At 36.7% G+C, this 25,482-nt stretch overlaps 1 long non-coding RNA gene across 1 annotated transcript in view; it reads right to left on the reverse strand.

Annotated features, from left to right (window-relative positions):
* Positions 1-2,482: 2,482 nt before the first annotated feature.
* Positions 2,483-25,482, reverse strand: part of LOC127059292 (uncharacterized) — a 51,914-nt gene continuing 28,914 nt past the window's right edge. The window contains exon 4 of the long non-coding RNA XR_007776954.1: positions 2,483-2,840. This is a non-coding gene — a long non-coding RNA (uncharacterized LOC127059292). The remainder of the gene's footprint in view (positions 2,841-25,482) is intronic.

Raw genomic sequence — 25,482 nt, forward strand, 5'->3', positions numbered from 1 at the left:
CCAAGAGGTGTGTTTTTAATATGTGGAGACAGAGCATGGGCAGGTCTCCCTCCTCGTCTGCTCGGAGGTCCGTGTACCTTTGGTAAGCTGAGCCTGTTGACCCCAAATCGAACAAACCTAATACATTGGCAAAGAAAAAACAACACACACACATTGGCTATCCAAAAAAGAGACCTAAGGCAATTAGACCCTGACTGTAATTCAGAAATTGTTCACTGGTCCAGACTTAAGGCCACTGCAATTACAGTCCTCCTGCCATGGATATCGGCAGCAAAAAGCATGGGAGAATTAGGCCGATTGGAATGCTGGGTTGCAAAACAGGCAAATCTCACTTCTACTGCCCTGAGTGACCTCTTATCAGATGAGGAAATTACCAGGCAAGCCACCATTCAGAATAGGGCAGCCATAGACTATCTGCTCCTTCTGCACAACCATCGCTGTGAAGAATTTGAAGGCCTCTGCTGCCTTAACTTGTCATCAAAAGCAGAGGACATCCATGCCACAATCGACAAGATGAAAATCATGGTGAACGACATCAAGAGAGAAACTGACGACTGGCTGAGTGGATTGTTCAAAGACTGGGGACTCTCGGGCTGGCTGAGATCTATTCTGAAAACTTTGGTTTTAGTATTGTTTATTTTAATTATTGTTATTATAGTTGTTAGCCTTGTTTTTAGTTTGATCAAACGCATGGTTCTCAAGTTGATTTCAAGCTCACCCCCCCCTCCTGAAGTGTACCATTTAGAAGCCCTTAGTGTTCAAATAGATGACACAGAAGCCTCAGTAGAAAACACTGATTCTCCTGCAGAGGAGGAGCCAATTTACCAACCATGGTTTGGCAAAATTTCTGACCACGAACCCAGTTCTCTTCTTTTTAAACAAAACTAGGGGGAGATGTTGTGGTGTAAAGCTAGGTTCTTCCCCTCAGCTGTGACTACTTCCTCCTTGCCTGTCTCCTGCCCAGTAAGTTCAAAAGATGCCCTTCAGGCCTGCGGTCATTGGCCTGTCCAGATGTCATTGTTCCCTGAGATCCTCCCCCTCCCACCTGGTTGGTAGCTCACCTGTCCTCCCCCCCCACCTTCCTGTGAGCTTAAAAGGCGTTGCGGCCATGCGGTCGGGGTCTGTTCGGAGCAGTACTGAGATTCGGAACTGTAATACCTTGGAATAAACTCTGGATTTAACTCTCCGGCAGAACACACTCTCTTCCTCTTCACTATCGCCTGGACTTTTCTACTAGAGGTAAACTGAGTTCTGCTTTGCATGGGCCTATCTCGAGTGCTTAATAGTAACTGCTTGCGAGCCGAAGGTGTCTCTGAGGAGAAATATCCCCAGTAGCCACTTGTAGCTCAAGAGAAAGCATCACTCAGGCAGGCCAATGAGCTGTAGCAGATTATGGTCAGTTTTTAGCTGCCATGAGATCAGGGCAACAAGGCCCTTAAAGGCTGCAGGTCTAACTGAGGAGTCATGAATGCTGGCATGTGATAACACCCTTTAAACATGTCCCTGATCTCTGACCCTGCTCCTCAATGACAGCAATGTTCAAGGACCCAGGAATGTTTCAGGATGGAGAAAGCACAGCCAGGCACAGAGTCACTTGTAGCTCATTTCTAAACACACAGGTTTGGAAGCTGTGCCTGGGTTGGGACTGGTCTAGGTTTAGGGTCCTGTCTCATTGCCACAAGTCTTTCTTCAGCAGGCAATCTTCAGGTTAGGGGTTGTAGGATGAGCATGAAGAAGAAGATTATTTCAGTGTTTAGGTGTTGCTTTAGCAAGATGCAAGAGCCAAAGTAAAGCCAATAACCTTACTAAGTTAATTTGTAAGACTGTTCTGGTTATTTGGGTCTCTGCTCCTGACAAGCAGGAGGGCCATATCAGGCCAGGCCTGAAACTCTTCCCTGATGGAAGAAGACTTTGATTGCTTTGTTACTACTAAAAATAGAGATAAAGCACCTTCTCTAGATCTAAAGGCGTGTGGCAGAACTCACACCTGCAAAGTTAACCCAAATTGCCCAGTGATCAGAGGTGACCATACTCAGACTGCTGCAAGGGAGTGGCTCTCCAGCCCCAAGGGCTTGATCATAAGTACTGGCTTGGCCCTTGCCCGTGGTTTGGGGCAGCAGAGGAACCTCACTAGGGTCCATTCTGATTGTATGGTGATGTACCTGATTGTGTCATCAAGACCTACCTGTCATTACATGCAGTTAATAATAGAGATATGTCATTGAAAAACGGCTTCTGCTCATGTGAGTGTAGAGATGGGACTCAAACCATGAGTATAAGCCAATAACAACTAACAATGCTGTTATTAGGAAAATGTGTTTGAGACCATCCCTGCACAGGCAAGCACTCTGCCTTGAGAAAATGTAATGTCTTTTAGTGATTGTGAGCTAATTTCATATTTTCTTAAAAGAAGGTTTTTCATTATCTGTAATGTATTACAGATGTAATGGTCAAAAATATTAATATGGCTCACACATGTCAGTAAAAGCAATCAGCTTTCAGAGTGTTTCACCCCAAGGTTGTATTTTGAAGCATGTACAAGGAAAGATAATAAATCAGGGAGAGTTGATTCTCTGTGAGATTACAGTTTTTCTCACAGGGTGACTGATTTTAATAAAGTTAACATTTCAAGAAAACACTCCAAAATGTGCTGCTTGTGTTTGCAGTCCATCAGCCTCCATTCATTTGGCCAGAACCAATTACAAAGAAGAAAATCAGTGCTGCTGTTGAATTCTATTTCATGCCTTATGTTAGAGATTTGTAAAACTGTCCCTTGCTGACTCGGAGATAAGTGGAATAGTGATGAATTCAGCTTCAGGCAAGCTGCTTTCCAAGCAAACCTGTCAGGAGACAGAAAGACAGTTCATAATAATTCATTCTTGTGCTGTGTCTGAAGCGATTAGTGAAGGTATAGGGCAGATCTGAAAAATAAATAACATTAACATACCTTAAAAAAATCCACAAAAGCCAAATGCCTGCAAAACCCTCCAAAAACCCCAAAACTAAATAATAAACCATATTTCTCATTTGTAAAGCAACATAAACTTTGGGGTAAGCGCAGGAACCAGAATTAAGGGAATAATTGTCAGGGAAAAGAAGGTCCTTATCTGTAAAGTGCTTTTATGAAAATCCACAATCCAAAGCACAGCAGAGAACTGGATTTAATTCACTGTATTTTTACAAAATGCCTGCTCAAGAAAACAATCTCTGGGGCATCAAGTGTAAATGAACTGTGAACACAGAGATCGCCAGTTGGAAAATAACGTCAATGTGAACAACCAGAAATATGCAGAATCAGCTTGCAGCAGTGTGCTACAGCTGAGCAATTCAGCCACCAAATCATTTATCCCCTGAGAGCAACAAGCTTTTAATCAGTATCCAAACTGAATTTAGATCTTCCAGTGGAGCAAGGATTTCCACTTAATTGAAGCAGAGGGACCAGTGCCATGGACAAAATCATAGATGTAGTTGTAATACCACAGCCTTTTTCTGCTTCAGAGAAATGCAATGGGATATCTTTCTATTTTTGGAAATGCTAAAGATTTATAGGAGCAAAGTGTGTAACAAAAAGTGAGAGGATAAAGTTGACTTTTTTCTAGATTTATGACAGTATTATGGATTTTGAGCTATTATTATGAGTGTCTGTGAAATGCTAATAAACAACAATACACAAAAAACACCAAATTACCTCAATGAATGCAGTTCACAAAGATATTTTTTCTCTAATAATTCCTGTGAGATGAATCACCTACAAAGCTAATGTACTTGGAGAAATTTTTGATTTGGGTCTTACTTAACAGTAGGGGGAAAAAAAAAGTATCCAAAGAATTTTGAGGGATAATTTGCTGCCTCTACTTGCTCTTAGTAGAAGAGCAAACAACAGGGTAGGAAAAAATGTTCCCTTCTGTCTGGTGAATCATTATGCCTCCTTGTCACAGTTACTAATACTAGCTTACCTTTTTTAAAATTGAATTGGTATTTAAAGCTTTTTCTGTTAGGAGCACATTAAAAACCCTCTGTTTGCAATCCAGTGCTGGCTACTGCTGAATGATCTGGGCATGGTGCAAGGAGCAGGAGCAAGGTGCTGCTGGCCAGAGGAAGAGCCCTTTGGTAAAGTATTAATGATGCACCATAGTGTATCCTGGCTGAGTCTCAAAGTAACTGTGCTCCCAGCTACTGTGATTCTTTTTCCTCTAGAATGTAGGGAGCAAATAACATAAGGAAGAAAACCCCTGACAAACAAGAAAAGAAAAAAAAAAATTGAAAATTCTAGCTATAGTCCAGAGAAGCTGAAGTGAACAGAAGGATGTGTGATACACATAAAACTGGCTACTAACAGAGGCAGTGCCTCTTTTGCTGAGCCTCTGATAGGAAGGTAGAACTGATGAGGAACTGGGATAAGGGACAGGGTGGGATTGGTCATGGAGTCAATTTTCCAGGAGGGCAACATGGATCTGATCTGGCCTGAGCTTTTCTCAGCTTTAACACTGGACTGTAACGGATGCAAGGAATTGATCTCTTAATGCTTCATTGAACCCATCTCCTCATGCCACTTTCTGTCCAACTGCAAACACTGGGAAGGAGAACATCTATGGAAAATGTCAGTCTTGTCTGCCAAGATAAAAAAAAAGAGATATGTTTGCTCTGCATTTTGAGCCCAATGCTCCCAACTCAGCAATCAGGTGCAGTAAGATGGGGCCTAAAGGCTCCAGGCACAGCTGTAAATGGTAAATGTCCTAGACAGGAAAAAGAAGAAAAGATTACAATAATGTTTAAAATATGTAAAGTTTGGAAGAAAATGGCTTAATGGAGCGCCAACATCCAAGAGAGAAAATAATTACAACCAGTGGGTTGGAAGAGTTATAAGAACTCAGATGTCAGCCTTCCTCATGTCATCAAATGTCTTCTTTTGGTGGTATATGTGGCTGCTTTCTAAATAAGGAAGTTCTCTCAAATTGCATTGAATTTCAGATGTATAAAGCATAAAATTAAAAAAAGCAAAGAGATATTTAGGGGGAAAATTATATTTTTGCAAACAAAAGAGATCCATAAGAAGTAATTTACTTCCAATTCATATTAACTTTACTTCTAATATGCAAGAGCAACATCAGACTCAATATTTTGCTGGAAAAGTACTTTTGTTCCCATTTCTGCTCATTTTATCCTAAAGAATTAAGACAGCTAGAGGAAAAACAGCAAAAAATGGCCACAGTAGCCATGAAGCAACCTGTGGCTGCCCTGTAGTGCAGACTGCAGTAAGGAGCAGGGGTTGGCTGACCAATCAATGGCAGGGGAGCAATAAAGAATATAGAATCCACAGGTTTCCTAAGAAATAAAAGATTAAAAATTATCTTATGAAGCTTAAAAATAAGTTCTGTTCTGGACTTTCCTAGTGTTTCACAAAAACAAAGCAGGTGGAGACTGGAGGTTAGCTCAGTATGAGAAAGAGGAATGGTATCACAATACCATGTGATAATGTACATGAGCCTTCCTGTTGAAAAATCCTTTCATGCTGAGAGCAATGCACTGAAGAAGATTATAATAATTTTAAAAGAGCTAAATATGTACAGGTATTTGTGTTACAAAAATTAGACACATTTGGGGAAGATGAGTTTTCTAATATGCATTTTTTTGAGATATTTGTTAGAATTCCCTGCCAGGAGATAAAACCATGCACATCTCCTCAAAGGGTCATAGCATTAGACAAATTTAACAATATCAAGACCTAATAAACTTTGAATGATCAATTCCTAAGAAAGAGCCTTTCTTAGGCCATTTTGAATGCTTGAAGTGGTATTTCATTTTCTTTTTGATAGTTTTACGCTGGATCTTTTTCTGTCTCCCTGCTTAATATGTTTTTGATTTCTTATGATTCCTAATATTTCTGTACTTGTTCTTTCAAGCAGTGGCTTCTAAAAACATTCAACAAATTTATTGCTGCTGGAAGCTGTGATAACTTATAGTAGTTATTTTTCTACAAAATACATGCAAATTTATTTTTTTAATAATTATTATCAATATAATTTAGGAAAAGCAAGGTAAGTATAAGAAAAATCTAAAATTAATGAGCAAAAAATTGAAATATTTGTTTGTTCATTTGACTTTGAAATATTTCAAAGTCACTTTATCAGGAACAAATGAAGGAATGGAAAATATAAAAGGAGGTATTCATTTACACATTTTTTCTGTCTGGAAAAAAGTAGTGATAAGAGAAAAGGGATAATAATTTTGACATAGATCTTTACAGCTCTCTAAATCATGATTATGAGTTACACTTTTTTTTTTTTTTTCTGAGTGCCAGACAAAGTATAGGAGAATCTGGAACTATGAATATTGAGGAATTTGGAGAACTAGGAAAACTGACTAAGCAATATGCTCTGGAGCTCTTCAGTGAATCTTTTTGCCCTCTTTTTATTCAGAACCTGAGAAAAGACTGCAGGGAGAGAAGTTGCAGGGTCTTGGCCTCACTGAGGAAATCACAGCAGCACAGAGTCTTTGGGGTGACAGGAAGTCCAGAAGGTGCTCAGAACTGGGTCAGCAAAAGTTCAGATGGGGTTGCTTAGGGATTGATACAGATGAGCCTTGAAAATCTCCACAGATGCAGATCACCAAGCCCAAAGATAATTTTCAATATAATTTCACTCTTAATATTCAAAGATAATATTAAGAGTGAATTTCATACTCTGCTTGCTGACAGAAAGAAGAGCTAGAGGGATATTTTTGATTGCTCATAGCAACATTCTTATATCCTTCTAAATTTGACTTAAAAAATAATTGAGAACTTGGTGAAAATGTTACAGCAGAATGCAGCACTGATCATAGTGGTAATTTATCAAAAACATTATAGAAACATACATAAAGGAGAGTAGGAGAGCAAAACAGTCAACTCTTGAACTTTAAAGCCACTTAAACACTCAAAGGAAGCCTATTCTAAGTGAAAACCAAGACAGTTTACTTAGGAAAAGTCAAAGCAGAAAAGAAGAAAATACAGTTATAATTAGATCTAATCTCAAGAGTTTCAATTAGTAGAGAACAACAAAAAATTGTTCTAGAATGGCTGTGTTCTGTGAGAGGAAGAGAGAGTTTTCTCAAGGAAGTAAAGATACCTAGACATGATATTCACAAGTCTAAAAAGGTTTTTCTCTTTCAGTATTCACAAAAAATATACTTCTATCTTTCAGAAACGGTGATAGAAAGTGTGTGTGTTATTTCTGATTTTTTATAGTAATTAGATACATTCTTTCAGTAGCTGAACTTTTCATTTTTTAAAAGCAGTTTTTATGGCGTAAAGTAAAGAGGAAGAAAATAAGTTTGGCAGGTTTTTCTCATGTGTTTTCTGGGGAATCCAGAGATCTTATGGAATAGCTATTTTTTTTTTTCTCACTCTGCTAACCAGATAAGCTTCTGAATGTCCTACAAGGTAGCAAAAAACCTGTCTATATCTAAAAGTGTTTCAGAGAGTGACATCCAGTTTATGAATTTTACAGTGTTCAGTGTCACTCCTCACTACTGTTAAAGGTCCAGTGAATGGGGCAGATGAGATCAGGGACTGTCTTCTTCCCAGAACTGTGAATGGACATTAAAATGGTCTTTTCTAAAGACATCAGAAGGAGTGGTGTATTGGATGTGATCTGATTTTTAGCAGATATAACTGTTGATTTCTTTCCATTATATGCTACCTATAAAAAGAGGAAGATTTTTTTTTGGTAGCAATCCCTTGTCTGAAGCTGACTCACACCAACACAGCAGTCAATTCATATGTTGGGCTCACACACCTGAGCAAATCACTTCCTTATCTCACAGGGTGCAATGTTCTAGTCTGTAGTCATTCTTACATTGCTGACTATATTGTTAACAGAAAAACAGATTGAGTTTTGTTCAAAAGAGTAATTCTGGAGTAAATGCAATGCACTCTATCACTACTTTTTGGGGATCCTGCAGTAATGAACTAACGCTTCAAGTGGTGTATTTCTAATTGTAATTAATATTATTTTTCTGAATATTTGATTTTACTAGTAATAAAAACCAGAGAATAAAATTTATTTTCATATGCAGATTATTAAATAAAAGGGAAAATTTCAATTATTTTATAAAATACATGTTTGCATGCACAAAATCATTGCTTTATTTGATTTCTCCTTTAAAAGATAAACCATTGTAAAACAAACCCCAAAAGCCAACAGCTTAATTTAATGTACAAAAGCATTACTTTCCTCTGCCAGGGAAAGAGAGCAGCAGCTAAATTTAATTCTGATGTATCCAATTCTTACCCTTTTGACCGTAAGTTCCAGATCCATTTCTCTGTGTGCGTTAGAAGGGAAAGGAAGGGGTAGGTGGAAGAGGGTGGGAGAGGAGACAAATGGAAAAGGGAATATAGCATGCTGTTTTTTCACTTAAAAGAAATTTCAGACTGAAAAATGGAAAAAAATTCTAAAATTATCTGATGACTAGAATTTAGGCCTCAAGAGAAAAACTTTATCTTAATGCTGCTAGACACAGCCCTGCTGTTTTTATTGTGGTTTTGGTTACAGGGGCAGATTCTCTGGCACGAGAGCTCAGTGAAGAAAGTTTTGCCAGAGCTGATGGGTCAGGCCAAGCTACAACTGGAGACATCTCAGGGAGACACAGAGATGGTTTCTGTGACTGTGTGTCCTTCCTTGTGGAGCACTGGGAGGACAAAGAGGAGAGGCTGGGACAGGGCGTGCCTTGCCCAACCCTGCTGCCTGAGGAATGTTGGAGCCAAACAAAATCTTTTAGGAGGAGCTCTCCTCCTTCCCATAAAAGTGATAAACAGTGTACACTGATCCAAAAACCTGATCTCCTTTTAGCTCAGAAAAACCTAACCAAAAAATCCCTAACCCCACACAGATGATTTTCCTAGTGGGTGTGGTCTGAGTGTACAACATATATATGGAATTGTAAATGCAAAAGTATGCTACTTTTTGAAATGGAAAATTATTTTTAAAAGTTTAAATAAGAAAAAAAAATTATTCTTAGATGTGTTCATTGTCCTACATATGTAAGGTGGTGATATTAGAAAATAAATTGTAAACCACCAAAGTTTATACCTAAAAGAAGGTTTATATGAAATAACCCCAAGGTAATGTTGTTCTAAAAAGAAGAGTAGATTATTTCCCAGCCTTTAAATGCTTTACATTCCACCTCTTGATTTTGCAATCACACCAGTTTTGTTAGCACTTTTTTTTGTATTACATATCTTGATGTTTTTAAGGGAGTTGGAGGCCTGAAAGGTGAAACAGCTGTAACAGATTTTATAAAAGACACAGGCCAGTTATTTTTGTGAATTACATGTGTCCTTTGTATATTGCAGTGGGAGATGATTCACAGTCCTGTTCTGTGACATCCAAGGGTAAATCCTGAGTATAACCAAACATATAACAGAGCTAAAACTTGGAGATTATTGTTAAATTAAAACAAAATGTTCTATAAATAAATAAAATAAGCACGGTTCATTTTCAGATTTTAACCAAAAATTGCATTTTAACAAAGACTGCAAGATTAGGCAAGTTCTTTGCTTCATTAAATCTCTGAGTCTAAGAAAAAGAATATTGTCTTCATTCCTGCATAGGGTTTGAAATTCTTGTAAGTTAAATAAGCACTAAACTGATTTTTCTTTTTTTCATAATACAAGGTTGTTTTGCATCTCAGTTGAGATTTATAGGCAAAAAAAAAACAAACCTGCAATCCCTAGATTTATAGTTTTCAATAAGTCCAAACATTTTATCACTAAAAACCACCATAAATATCTTGGAAGGTTTCAAGAAAATGAAATAATACCATATAGACACTACCACTGGATTTTTTTATTCAAAACTCATTAGGTAATCTATGAAAAACTGATATCAAAGAGAATAATGGAAGTAAAACCACAGGAATGGCCACTGGATCTGTGTGACCACTCAAAAATTTTAAAGTAAATGGTAAAAAAGGGAGGTGGCTGCAAACTTTCAATATTTTTGGGTGACCTTCCAATCCTGCACAACAGCAATTTCTTGCAATATTTGAAAATTCAGAGTGATCATGAGGCTTGAATTATAGATTTTTATTACCATAAGTTTTGCACACTCATATTATTGGCAAGTGATAAAGTAAATAAAAGCTATGTGCAGGTTTTTCTACATATGGGAGTACACTTTTTTGGCCTTTCTGCTTTGTTCCAGTAGCATTTGTAGGAAGCTATTTTAGGAATTTACTGGATTTAAATTACAGCAACTATGCTAATTTGCTTTGTGTCTTAATGCATTATAGAGACATTATCCATGCTGGTTGCAGATAGTGAATTAATGAAAGTAGGTAGCCAAGAAGGGTAATGAAATTTTATAAAGAAAAGGCTTTTGCCAATGGAATAATTATTCCATACTCAGAATCTTACTTGAAATTTATAGGATAATATACTTCACTTTTACTAATGCTAGCATATCTAATACTTATTTCATTGTAGTACTTTGATGAATTAATATATGAGTTTAGATTTAAAAAAAGCCTATAACAAGTGTAATACATGCATGTATTACACCTTTAATACATCTTTAAAATATGTGTGTTTCTCCCTTGGAATTTTTTTGTGCTCAACATCTTATTAACTGTCAGAACAACCTGTGATAGCATAAAAATTTTAGTTTTTCTGAACCAAGTGAAGTGGGAATTTCCATACTAAAACTAAGTGAATTCCTTTGAGAAGATCTAATTCATTGTGGTGTAAATAGATGTACTGAAACCACCAGAATCTAATGTGATACAGGCTGGAAGCTGAATACAAGACATTTCTTAACACCTGAAATTTTATGGTAGAGGTACCTGGGTTTTATGACTAGATCAGCTAAAGCTTTTAGAAAGTTTGTAGTATCATAAATAATCATGGCAATAATAAATCAGTGACTTCATCAGTGTTGATAATCAGCTGCTCAATATGTACTTGGCTGTACAGTTTATTAGGAGTCTTAAAAAATTCTTAGTCTTTATTATGTTTTGTAATTGTAGTGTAGTATTATTTACCTAAACTAATATGAAAGCCTAGAAGAATTTTGGAAATTCTTTGACATTTAGCAATATAAATATACTTTCAACTTCTGAAAAATTAAAAAAAATTTTTTACTCTAAAACCAAAAATCCAAATCAGTCCTTACACCATCACCCATACTTTCCTCATAAATCTGTTTCCTAGGTAACAAGTAGATCATAGAACTAAATTACAATGCAGAAGGGAACAACAACCTGCAGCATCTTCATGCTCAATTTTTTAACAAAGGTTTCTGCACCAAAGGTAGTGCATTGCAATATGCAGAGATCAGTGACATTTAAAACTACAGTCTTAAACCTTACTATTTCTTTTTGTTGTCTCTATTAATTTTGGTTTAGAGTATTTTTTCCCTGAAACAATTTTATTCCTAGTTGTGATGCAGTATGAAAAACACATATTGAAGTTGTTTCCTATTACACTGAGTGCCACAGAGTTCCAAATTTAGGGACTGTGCCTTACTTATTGATGGAAATTCTAGAGCCACAATAGAAAGGAAAAGTAGAGAAATGTTTTCATGAATGGAAAAGGGAGTCATCATGGGACTCACCTTACCCTATTAAAATCATATGACTGGGAATTACTTTCTCGTAAGATTAAAAAAAGCCAAACAAATAAATGGAAACTGGGGTGATCTCCCTGAGATGCTTTACTATAGAGGACTGAAAAGCATTAACCTACTACTGCATGCATACTCCCAGGTACACATCTCCTATGCAAGAAAAGAAGCCTTGGTACAAAAGGCTCCTAAAGAGCTACTAGTTCTGTAAACCAAGATATAAATTCATAATAACTCACTCTTGAAAGAAAGTGAACATTTCCAAAGATTTTGGAAAGCTGAAAAATAGTCAATTCTCACTGATTGCTGGACATCTTCATGCCTAAGCTCATCATCTTTAAGTTCAGGATTCTTATTTCAGTGAATTATCTGAAACTGATTAAAAAAATAAAAAACAAAACAACAACCCCTCACCATCACCACCACATGACAAAACAAACAAACCACCACCACCACTACCACCAAAACAACAACACCAGAAAAATCCAGCAAAAATCCCCCTGTACTGAAGGAGTTATTCATTTCAATACCATGAAATGAAAACTGTTGCTGCTGGTCAATAGTGTTCTGATTGCAGGGCTGGGAAATAGGGCCACCTGACTGTGCAATGTAAGTGATAGGTAAATCTGGTTCAATTTGAGACTAAGGCAATTTGGAGTAATTCTACTCTCAGTTCTTTGGGTTCAGCCTCTACTGATTCCATTACAGATGGCACCTTAAAGCTGGATGAATAGAGCAGTTGCAATCGAGTAGAAATGCATGTTTATAGTCACACATATTAAGAAGCAGCAGGAATAAGTGTTACTTGTTCTTCTGAGGATTTGTGAGTAATAGTTTCATCAAGATTTAGTGCTTATTGTCCGTCCTTAAACATACGGAGCACACAGACTGTGAACTGGAAGATCACTTAATCCAATTTTAAAGTTGAGCCAAAAATGAGAGCTGAATACAGGTCATCAGCTAAAATGCTCAGCATTGACAAGTTGGCCTAACTGCACTTGTCAAATCTGGGGCAGATGCATATGTTGCAGGACAAGGGATGTGGTAATAAACACTTGAGATACAATCCCAGTGAGAAAGGATTTGGCTTTTTTTGAAAACTTATGCACACTCAAAAGAGTAGTTTCTGCTTTCTAACTTTTCTAGGGAAAATGGACAAAATGGCATTTGTGTAATTGGATAATGTCTTTGCTCCCATGGCATGGCTTTATCTTTTACAAAGTTTTGATGGGAGCTCTGAGATGATATTTGCGTTCAGAGCAAAGTTGCCAGATTTTTTGGCTTTCCTCCAGTTCCACTCAGGGACAAGTAATTTTGGCAAGTAGCCAGACATATTTTTGTTTTCATTTTCAGCTATTGAAAGCAGTTCTTGCAATCTCTATTTTCTGTAAGGTCTTTTGTCCCATTAAAGGTGATTGCCATGAATTCAGGTTGACTCATGCAATGCACAAGAATTTTAGAAACAAAATGCGGATGGGAATGGAGATCCTAAGCCTTGTGAGTGGCAGCTACACTTGCATGTCTCCCCAGCTTTTCTATTCGAACAAAAATCTTTAAAAAAATTCCAAAAGTTGCTTTTCTGTATTTTATTTTGCCAGTGCTTGGCAGTATTACAACATTTACCAATTTACTTGCTTTGGATAAGCTTCCCTAAAAGCTCTGCCCAAGGTGCAGAGGATGAGATGTCTGATTCAGTGAGGTGAGCCTGCAGCTCATCCCATGGGATCAGCTTCTCACCATGCCCACACTCTCCATGAGTCCTTCAAGGCACAGCAAGGAGGTTTGGCAATACTCCATCCTGCATTTTCTGTGCCTGAATAGGGTGGGTAAAAGATGGGGAAAAAAAGTTTTTCGTGATTCTACCTTGTATTGACCACCAGGAAACTGATTTCAGTGACCAGTAAGTACCTTCAGCTGTGGGCTGATGGCTTCTCCTTTTCACTGTCCTCTGACAAAGAAAATCTTTTGAGAACTGTTTTCAGATACTTGGAGACCTAAAGTATCTACAGCTCCTACTTGGAGCTGTACATACAGCTTATTTTTGTTTGTTTTCCTCTTTTGTTTAATCAGCTGACTGCCTCCTCCATACTCTATAGGTGCAAGAGATGCCTAAAAGAACACACTTCAGCTGCAGGTGACACAGTGAAAAACCCCTAAACTTACAATCCCTGATGGGGCCAGTAGTGAAGAGCTAAACAGCTCTTAATAGCACACTATTAAAATTTTTTAAGGAGTTTCTATCTGCATTTTCAAGATGATTATAATGAATAGACCTTGCCTGAATAATTAAATGCAATCTATTTTCATAAATTATATCTGTCATATGATAGACCTAGTAATTAAATGATTGGAACTGGAAATCTAGAGCTTTATTGCATCTAAAAAAAAAAAAAAAGCAGAATTCAATAATAAAAGTAAAGTGAATTTCAAGAACTGTCGTTCAGACTCAAAGATTTCAACTTAACAAAGTGAGATGATTATGTAAAAATGTAATTCTGGACAGCTAAGATTTCTTGCACACTAGTCTGCAAGAAATGTTGCAATGTTTGATTCTCTGGCAGATGCTACTGTTTATGCTTTCACTATTGTTAAAATGACCAAAGCTCACAAAAAATTGCAGTCAGAATTAATAACAAAAGCCCCATATATTCTTTTTGTGTTTATTTCTGCTAATAGATACAGACAAGTATAAAGACAGTCTATGCATATTTAAAACTTTAGGTGAGAAGGTAATTATGTGGGACTCTAAAACATTTAGCCAGGAATAATATAAAAAAAAACATATACAAGCATCTGTGAGCTGAAGGTCAGACAAACAACTTGATGATAAAACTTCATGGAATCCTTTTTTCCCCTTAAGAAATTCATTATATTAACAAGAGGGAAGGATTATGTGTGGACACTAGAACTTGTCATAGAATGTGACATAGGTGGATGCACCTTAATGCCCTCCCCTTGCTAAGGTTTTAATAACTCTTTACTATAGAAGTAGGACATGATATCTTTCCTTTATTTTATGGTTTTTTCTCTTTACACCAAGACACACAAAGTACTAGAAACAGTTTTATGTTCAAACTATGTTAACACAATATCTGATTCTAATACTATTTCATCTCTAGTTTTTATTTTTATTCTACATATATACCACAGATCAAATATCATTTAAAAAAAATACTTGCATACAGAAGAACAAAATTTTAAAAAGAACACAAATGTTTGGTTTGAAATAACCCTTTCTCATATTTTTTATGTGTATATTGAACATCTCATCTAATTCCAGGGCTAACACAGAGTCATTGAACAAATTTCATCAGATTGAATTGCACTTTTATTGTCATGACTAAGTATTGCTAGAAAATTGTCCTGACCTGAACTAAGACTTCAAGAATGTTTTTGCCAATATTGCACTAGAAAAGAAACCAACTTATTTTAAAATAATGGAAAAAATACTCTTAGCTTTTGGAATCTGTCAGAAAATTGGAAACTTGAAAATAAATCTGTGCAAAATTTTTAATTAAGAATGTTTTTATTTGTTGAGTTTGTCCAAAGATAGTCCCTGCAAAAAACTAACTCTAATTAAATTCCAAACTTCTGTTCCTTTTGGAGCTGAACTGGACTTTCTGCATGTTGACAAAATGGTCCAGGCATTTTCCACAGCCTGAAGCTAAGTGCAGTGGCATTGGTCAATATGAATCAGAAAGGTGTGTAGGAGATTTTGCCACTTTTCAAGTCTTTTCTCTAGCTTTCTTTCCTATAACATAAGGGCATTCTAGCAGAAAATATAATTGGTAGATAATATTCCTTTTTGATTGCCAAGCTGAAAGTGTGCCCTAAGGAATTTTGCCATCACTTCATGCTTTCCTTCCCCCCATCAGGTGCAGTGGACTGCATGCTTGCAAGACAAAAAGAAATGGGTCAGTTTTTCCCTTATTAATTTTCAAATAATTTTCAACTTCATGTGTATTGAAAAGATAGAAAAAATGTGCTATATATCAAGTTAGTCAGTAGGTGACAAATGATGCCCCCTCACCCCCAGCCCATATGCTTCTTGCTGTGCAGATTGTGACTGAATAAAGAACAGAGTCCTATTCTAGACAGGCAAATCTGTGAGTTGAGAATTGCTGAATCATCACATCCTTTGTGCTCCTTCTGACTTTCCACAGGCACCTTCTCCCTTCCTCTCTGTTAAACACTGAATTTCCCAAAGGCCAACTCCTTGTGAGGTTGTGTGGCCAAGTTACTGTGGGCTGTTGCAACAGAAGAAGTTTGAGGGGAGGAGGACTTCTCTCACCCCCTTCATAGTTGAAATTTGTCACAGAATTAGCCAATTATTTCACATGTTCTCACTTTCCTCTTCTTTTGCAGATTTTCTTGATACCAAGTTTAGCAGTTTTGTCCTTAGCTGATATGTGTGCAGAACACATTTTCAGTTCAGGTATTAAAATTTTAAGAGCTCATTAGAGACCTTTTCTTTACACAGTGAATTTAAATCCTTCCATTCACTTTTGTGAAGCACATGTGGCCACTGATGATCCTGTGGTAGAATAATTATCCCATATTTAACCACTTATATAACCTTGCATTCAGTAATTCAAGGTAAGGCTATTTTTACACAATTCAGTATTTGCTAGAGTTAGCACATTATGCAAAGTTATTCTAGTTAAAGAAGTGATGGAGCACTGGAGGCCAGCTAAAATATACTAGAGAGAAAAGAGAGGTTAAATGGGATCAGTGAAATGGTCTATCCACTCTTGGATTCTATTACAGCAGATATTCAGGTCTAGTCTTAGAAAACCTGAAAAGAAACATCACCCTCTGCTCCTCTCCCAAGAAAGCTTAGCTGGCTGCATAAGTAATACATTATTTTCCATTGGCTTGTCATATGAGTAATTTTTAAGTAGTTTTCACCACCAAAATTGGCAGAAATTTCTCCTTGCAAACTGTCAACGTGATCTGATTCAATTACAGAGGTATACTTGAGATTTTAGCAGGACTTTCACATAACTGTATTGACAAAATGTCCACAACAAACTGAAATAATTGCATTTGAAATTGCAAAGAAAAAAAAATAGCAGCAATCCTGTTTAATATGTTTGAGAGTACAATTCATGGAAAATCTGAACATGGAAGACATGACTGATCACTGCCTGGAGAAAATCATTCTGTCATAAGAGAAAAAACTGCATTATTATGCAAAACCTTTTGGCATGTTCATAGAGAATCAAGGACAGGACTCTGGATCATCAGTATACTGTGAAACCTCCCACACAGAATGTTTCATATGCAGTCTTTTATTCCGCCCATTCCAACGGATGCATTTTCAAGGGCTAAAATGATCTCTCCATTTACTTAAATTTCATCTAGTTGATAGCAAAACCCAAGAGACAAACTTAGCTTTTCCCATGAGGATGTGACCTTAGAATCTTCTCTGTGTTTACCATACACATTCATCCTCAGTTATTCTGCCAAATTTAGAAGACAAATATATCTTTACAGAGGGAATTTTTTAATGTGATGACTTAAAAGAAGGAATATGACTTGCTAAATGCAGAAAATGCAAAAAAAAAGTAGAAATAGAAGCTTGGCACTGTAGAGAAGTAAGCCATTTTACTGTGAGTAAAATGGCATCATAAAAATATTTAAATTAATAGAAATCTTCAATGCTGGTTTCCAGTATACCTATGACAAGGAAGGTTCTTTGCAAGCATGCTCTTGTGAAATACAGAATGAAGATTTCAACAGCTCCTCAGTATCAGCAAGCCTGAAAATGGCAAGTAAAAAGCAGCATCAGGAAACATTTTGTTTCCCCACAGCTGCTCCAGGTTTTTCTGTATCCCAAGGACTGCATCTGCAGGCAGCAGGACAGCATCCTCCCATGCCCAGCTCCAAGGCTTTCTGCACCAATTCCTCACACCTGGCACTGAGTGCCTCCTTGAGCCTGGAGTCACAGAATTTCCTTTCTCCCTCAGATCAGGGCCATGGGGAGGCAGCCCACAGTGGTATAAACATTGTGATGAATTCATGGCACAATGAAGCACTGATGAAGCTTCCCCTTCCTCTAGGTGAAATATGCAAATGTTTAAAATCAAACATTAGAAAGGAAAAATGGGCAGGTGGAAAGATTTGGGATTTGAAGAATATAGCAATAATTGCAACCACTGCATGAAGGTTGGGCTATTTTTAAACTACTTAAGGTTTCAGCTCTTTTTCAGTTTTCTCTGTTTTAGTGTTTACTAATAGCTCAAACAAACACAACTCTGGTCTAATTTAAAAGAAAGATCATCTGCACTTCATTCCATTCTGTCTCTAAAATAAGGAGGTGAAATGGAAAGCATGAGAAGCATTTCATCTGAATGAAGATTCTATTCAGATGAAAACTAAAGTCCATTTACTTTATGAAGCTGAAAGAAACACTTGACTTCAGGTATTCTTTCCCTTACAGTCATGAGTGACCAAATTAAATTTTACTGATTTATCCCTTCAAGATATTGTCATACATAATCAATGCCTACATAAAGAAACTGCAATGAGAAAAGATCTTTAGCTGCTGTTCTCTACAGCTGCAAATGCACAAAATATGAAAGTGAAGAGTTTTTATTAGAGTTTCAACTTTGAAAGTCCAGTGATGCTGTGAACTTGGTGATATAAATTAAGTCCATTAATAAACAAAATATAAAGTCAGTGAAGTTGAAAAGTCAATTTTTCTTCTTGTATAAAGCAGCAGAGTTCTACAAAAAAATTATCCAAGCTCTGTCAAATGGCATCATTCATACAGCAAGGTAACTCAGCAGAACTGTGTGTGGCATAATTTTTCCCAATCTACTTGCAACTCATATTTTAACAAGAGATATGCAAGTGTCTATGCATGCAGCTATTTGCTGAATTTTTTGTGAGCTCATTTTATTGATATTTTCACCTGAAATTAAGTAAAGATTTTTGCTTGCTAAGATTATCCTAAAAATGATCAGGAATCACAAATATGCCTTGTGACTTTCCTGTTCCTTTCAGTAAAGGGCTATAGGGAAAAAAAAAATTATATATCCTGACTTTTGAGCAAATCAGTTCAGTTTTTTTTTTTTTTTTGATGCAGGCATTCTGAGAGGCTACATGGATCTTTGGGCCTCAGTTCCCTCACCTGCCAAGCACTTATCTACCCAAATGTGTGAGCTTCCTGTACTCAAAAGTGTTGTATTCAGATACTTCAATGATGGAAGGCATATGCATACCCTCTTTGTATTTTCTGATCCATGCTTTTCCTATTCTAAAGAATGCTATTATTTTATTTTTGATATGTTTTATTTCACTGATGTAGAAGGTAATCTCAGTGATCTCAGTGTATCTACTAAAGCAATCTGTCACACTTTGGAGATTACACTGCAGGGGCTGTTTTCAGAATTGCACTGGATCAATAGCACAAGATTGTTTAAGCACACTTGCCTTCTTCCCACCTGAAGCAAATGGTTTGATTATCTCTTCACAGAGATTATGACACAAGGTGCTGACTATGGTTTTAATTTTATTTGATTGATGGATTTAGATTTCAGCTGCACACTATCTAACTATGCTTATCCACCCACAGTTCAGTTGCCACATTGATATGCCCTTTTTTTTTGTGTCTGTATGTCTCATCTGAAGAGTGGAGATGATATAGTAGAATAATAACTCTCCAGTTTAATATTCTGTTGAGCATCCCCAACTGCAGTTCTGCAAATGCAAAGCTGAGAAGTTTGCTCATTACATTTCTGAAAGCTGTTATCTTATTGGCCTTGGAATATACTGAAAGAAAATAGAAGCCTCAGAAACCAAATGAAAGGCATTAAAAGTAAAAGCCCAGAAGCTCAGTTATTGAGCTGAAAGAAGTTACTTACATATGAAAGAAGCAAGAAAAATAAGCCATTTGCCCCAGGCCGCCTGATTTGTGAGGGACTCATTACATTACAACAGATGTAGTCTGGAGCTGTTGGTATTTTTTTTCTTTTATCATAAGTTTGCAAAAAAATCATTCTGAGATTGTACATATTATGTCTCATAGTCAGGCTCCCTACAAATGAAATCAACTTTCTTGTAGGAAAAAAAAATAAAAAGAAAGAAAAAAGGAGACAAAATAAACCTTGTACAATATCATAATATGTCACAATGTGGTAAGATATTTATTTACCCACTATGCTTCTATTGTACAATACAATCAACAGAGTTGCAAAGGCAGTCTTCACTCTGTTAAGATTCTTTTCCCACAAACGTGGATTGAGATGCAAACAATCCAGAAAGGCCTTGGAGATTTGTGATATCCACCAGTTTGGTTTCCATTATAAGTCACCTTGCTAGGCTTTGGATGGCAGGATGTAGGCAGCTGGATTGAAGGTGCCCAGTCTCATAACTTTGGCACTTCAATGATGTCTTGTCATCCAGCCTTTCATTAATTACCAGGTATAAGTAAGCAATAATTTATATTTGCAAACTTAGTGGTATCCAAAGAAGCTTAAATCCACAATAAATTTTTTTATTGGGTGGCTTTTTTATAGCCAAAAACTAGCAAAGAAGGGCCATCAGTTTGTTGAAATGTCAGTGTTCCCCATCCATCTGCCCGTTCCCATAATGCCCATATCTGGTGGTGTGGATGTGTTAAAGACTTGGTTTTGTCCTGTTTGCCATCATAAAGGAATACACAACTCCTATACCAAATATATTGAATTTCTGCATCTAAAACTTCATTTTTTCTTTAATTAATCATCATAAAAGGTCGAGAAGTGTCTTAATTCTCTATTTTATGGACATAAATTATTGCTATTTTCTCCCTGCTCAAGATCTAATAGCCTGTCTGTCCAAGCTGTGAAATGAAACCCTAGGTCTCCAATTAAGAGTCAATCACATAAATCTTGAGGTAGAGAAGCAGCACAAACACTTGTTCAGAGTTTCAGTGTTACATTATGCCTTTAATTGTGATGACCTTTCCCCATGCAGTGCTTTAATATTGAAATCATGGACAGGAATGAATGCTTTTTATCTTTAGATTAGGTTGGTGTAAGGCTGCCATTTGACTTGCTCTTTATGACAAATACCAAAAGCCAAATTCTGACCTCATGTACAGTGGTGTAAATGTAGGGTTTCTCTATAGATTTTCGTTTGGTATTAAACCACTAATTAGTTCTGTATGAATCACCAGGCTCCTCTTTAAAACATGTATGCAGTGTGAATAACAGAAAGGAGGCTTCAATAAAATAAAAGCTTTATATGGGCAATAGTCTTTTCATTCTTAATTACCTGATAACTAGGAAAAAAAAAGAAATAAAGGCTATTATTGAAAAAATACAATGTAATTTCAAAAATTATGAAAGATAGATACTTAAGCAGGATTATGTTCATGATGCAAACATGGACTACCTGGGCTAAATAAAAATTGATGAAGTAAGCATTGAAATAAACTATGGATGAAATAAGCATGACTATGTAATAAACATGAACCATTGACCCTGGAGAGGAAAGCAGACCAAGAAAGCTAATTTGTATTCAAAAGTCTTGTCCTCCAAGCTCAGGAGCTGAACATCCCAGGGAACAGGAAACTGAAGTATCAGGAGGCCAGTGTGAATGAACCTGGAGCTTCTGCCAAAACTGAAGCACAAAAATTATATAGAAAAACAGAGTTCTGAGCCTCCCAGGGCCAGAGGGATGTGGAGTTACTGGAGAGAGGCCAGCAAAGAGTCACTAAGATGACTGAGGGACTGCAGCCTGCCTTGTGTGAGGAAAGACTGAAGGGACCAGGCTGCTCAGAGTGAAAAGAAGGCTGAGAGGGAACCCCATCAATGTGTGTAAATATCTGAAGGGAGGCAGTAAAAAAGATGGAGACAAGTTCTGGACAAGCTCCCTCAAGGCCAAGAGCCTGAGCACAAATTTAAAACTAGGAAGTTACATCTGAACATAATGAAACACTTTCAGAATGTGAAGGTGACAGCAGGGGTACAAATTCCCAAAGAAGTTGTGAAGTCTTCATTCTTGGAAATATTCCATAGTGTCTGGACATCATCCTGGACAGCCTGCTCTAGGTGCCTCTGCTTGAGCAGGGGGATTAGCTCAGACGACCTCCAGAGTCAAACTCAACAATCCTGTGGTTCTATGATATCAATACAGAATCTAACCCATTAAATGTAAAATGTGTAGCAAAAATTCCATTATCAAATGTGAGTATCAAGATATTCATCTAGTATCATGACTGAAAATGGTTGAGCAAGTTGTTCAGTTAAGATCTTGCCCAGACTCACTCTAACTTCTAATATCACATTTCTCTTTGAAAACTTGTGCAACAGTTGAGGGGTTCAGGATTTTATTGGTTTGTTTTCTTGCTTTTTTCAGTCAGAACATCTGAACTGAAGAACTCTCACTAGGCAAAGCTTAATTTACCTAGCCAAGGCTACAGGATTAAGAGGCAAAGCCCATGTACACCTTGTGCAGAGCTTAACTCATAACATATTAATCTCTGTTATCATTGCAGCAAATGGAATGTGGAATTCTGCTTCTAGTCTTAAGGATTTTATGTTGTGTTTTTGTAAGATTTGCTTGGGTTAAAATGTGAGGTATTGCAAACATTTTAGAGCTAGTGTAAAAAGAATTCTTGGTATTTCAAAACAGAACAGCTTTTCTCCACGCTACCATACAGACTGTCATGTGACATGAAAAACCACAGTAATGGGCTGTAGTGATCATGCAAATGAAAAGTTTTTCAGGGGAACAAAAAAATGTGATTCTTAGAGCATGAGATGCAAAGTATAAAGCAGAAAGAATAAACCTTGTGATATCGAGTAACAAATCTGTGCCCAAAAGTATACAGCACAAAGAATAAAAAAACAAAAATAAAGAAAACATAATAATTCTAAGAAATAATTTAATTGAACAACTTAAGGAGGATAGATCTTCAGAAGTCATTAGTCTAAATGTGTCTTGTAAGGAAAAGGATATTTGATAGTTTAGGTATTATTTTCAGTAACTTTCTTGGCACAAAAAAGGCAGTAGGAACTGCTTATAATACTGAGTTGACAGAAAAAAAGATGTGGCCAAGGAAATTAAAAAGATGTGGTCAAGGAAATGAATTGATCTGAGAGTTTTTGAATGAAGTGATGTAAAGCTCAAAAAATACAAAGTTGATGTGAATTCTACTCATTCAAAAATGAAAAAAAAAAGAAAAAAACTTAAAAGATAGAGATCAGAAATAGCTTTTTTATTTGACATTTATGAATTCTTCTGTCTAATATCATTAGGTCAGATCAGAGGTCCCTGCCAGTGTATCAAACACTTGCCATGGAACATTTTCATGGAGTGACATTTCCTTTGAAATATCTTCTCTCTTCAAGATATGTGTTTAGGGGATTCTGGAATGAAAGCTCAATTTCAACCATTGTTTTTTCTCATACTTATATAATTGTCTAATTTGTCCTTGAACACAATATTTACTTCTTTTCTTTGCAATATTTGGTTTCTATGGAGGCGTTCGAACTGCTAAACAACAAAAAGGTTAGAAAATTTCACTTGAAGCCAAATATGGTTTTTCTACATCCTCTTAGCTTCATTAGGAGCTTGGTCACATCCTTACTACAGAACAAAAATTTTACCTTATGGACAAGTGGTGCCCCACAACACTAAGATAACTATTTTAGTGTTAATTTGGTTCAAAATGTGTAAGGTAATGCCTGGACAGTGGAATGCTAAAGAAGCTCAGTACTGTGGTGTCCTAAAACAAGAAACAAGTATTCATTGCCTTCCCCCAAGTGTGGTACTACAAGAATAGGCAAAATGTTTCACAGTAGCCCCAGCCCGCTGGGATTGGGTGCAGGGTGGGATACAGCCCCTGTAAAAACAGTGGCTCCCTGAACAGCGTGCAAGAATCATACAGCATCATCGTACAGCTTCATGTCTGTAACTGAGTTCATGATCTTGTTCTAGTTTAACAGGCTGTGGAACCTGGGACAAGCTAAAGCTGGAGAAGACCATCAAATGCATTGTGCAAACAGCTTCATGTCTGTAACTGAGTTCATGATCTTGTCCTAGTTTAACAGGCTGAGTCTGTGCATTCAGTCAGTGGTGGCTGTATTTTTGTTTTAAAAAGAAATATAAAGCATTCATCTTCTCTGCAACCTTCAAAAAACCTTCAAAACTGTACTTCCCACTCAGTATTTTCTAAGCCAAAAAGCTTTAACTATTTAATATTTTGTCTGGTGATCTTATGCTTTTTTCCCACCTTTACAGGATTTTTTTTCCCTAGGGCTTTTTTTTTTTTTTGAGATAGGGTGACCTTGTGGAAATCGAATTTAAAAAGTTTTTCTTGTATGAGACGACACTGCTTGCTGCAAGCTTTGATTTTGAAAAGACCAAAAATTAATGGCCTAGAGCCAATAAAGCATTTAAATATCTCTTGGAGCATCACATTATTCTTTTCAGATAATCTAAGCAAAGTTCTAATGAAGATAATCATATATCTAAGGGTAAAAAAATTCTTCAACTTTTTCTTGGCTCATCAAGCCCACAATAGCAACAGTACTGCAAGGAATAAAGAAAAAAGATTACCTCTTCTATGGTTTTGGTGGTTTTTTAGTGTCAGTTTTATGATCCCCATTTGTATACTTTTTGTTTTTTGACATTTCATTGCCATATTCATTGTTTTCTCTTCTGTTGGGTCAATGATCTAATAATAGTTAAAACTGGAGAAATACCACCTGATACAAAGAAAGGTGATATGGCTTTTAATTCTCCAAGTGTCTGAAGGATATTAAATATAAGAATATTGAATATTCTTTAAGTTAATGAAGGACTTTTTAACATTGTTTTCCCAAAAAAGTGTATGATTAGAATCAAACCGAATTCTGATTCAGAATTTTCACATCACAGACAGGATTAGGTATCTCACACAAGTAATTTGCTGTATAAGCATAATTTGTCACCCCCAAACAAGACCATCCTGTGCACCTGAGCTACCACTTGCTAGCAGATGCACAGATCTGTTTATCTGCAGTCACCTCTGCAATTCCACTGCACTACTACACCCATCTTCCAGCTGTGCTAATAGAGCTGTTCCAGCTACAGTTCCACCTCCTAAGGTCAAAGCAGAGAGTGTGCCCAAGGGAGACACTGAAGAAGAGGAAAACTGCTTGCAGTCACATTAAACACATGGATTTTTCTATTGTATTTTGTAGCTATAGGTTCTCTGGAAAGTAGTCTGAGGCAATCTTGAACCTTTGTTAAAGGATCATAGAGGAGTTTAGCAGTCAGCTTAGTTTGTTTGGTCTGAGAATAGTAACACTAATAGGACAGAAGGAAGAATTAAAAGGGAGCCTAGACCTGGAGCTATTAACAACTGAATAGGGACATGAAGAAGGCCTAGGGAGACAGAGGGACTTTAGTTAGGCTATATGAAGAAAACTGGAAACAGTAGATATACTCTGTGGTGGTACTTGAGTATTCAATGTATTTTTAATACAGGAAGAAATAGATATTATGCTTAGGAAGAAATAGATACTATGCTTATCTTAAAATTCTTTTAAAGAGATCATATTGTCTTTGTCTTTAACTGTCATAAGGAGATACATAAGAAAATAGGATGGATAATCTCAGAAAAATATAACACCTGGATTCAAGTGTTATAAGTCTCACTTAAAATACAATGGGAAAAAATACAAAGCAATACAAGCTATTATTTGTTGTAGAATACAAGATATCTCTTGCTGTGTCCCTACAAAGTTATCAAACATGCAAGCAACTGTCAAACTACCTTCATCTGGATAGAACAGATATCATTTCATTTATCTGTGTAAATGAAACTCTGCCAAAAATAAAATGCAACACTTCCAACCAAGGCCTTCCCAAACTGGAAGAGATGATCAAAAGGGACAAGCCTTTATGT

The sequence above is a fragment of the Serinus canaria genome, chromosome 2 (genome assembly GCF_022539315.1).
Source record: "Serinus canaria isolate serCan28SL12 chromosome 2, serCan2020, whole genome shotgun sequence".
In the NCBI taxonomy this organism is placed as follows: domain Eukaryota; kingdom Metazoa; phylum Chordata; class Aves; order Passeriformes; family Fringillidae; genus Serinus; species Serinus canaria.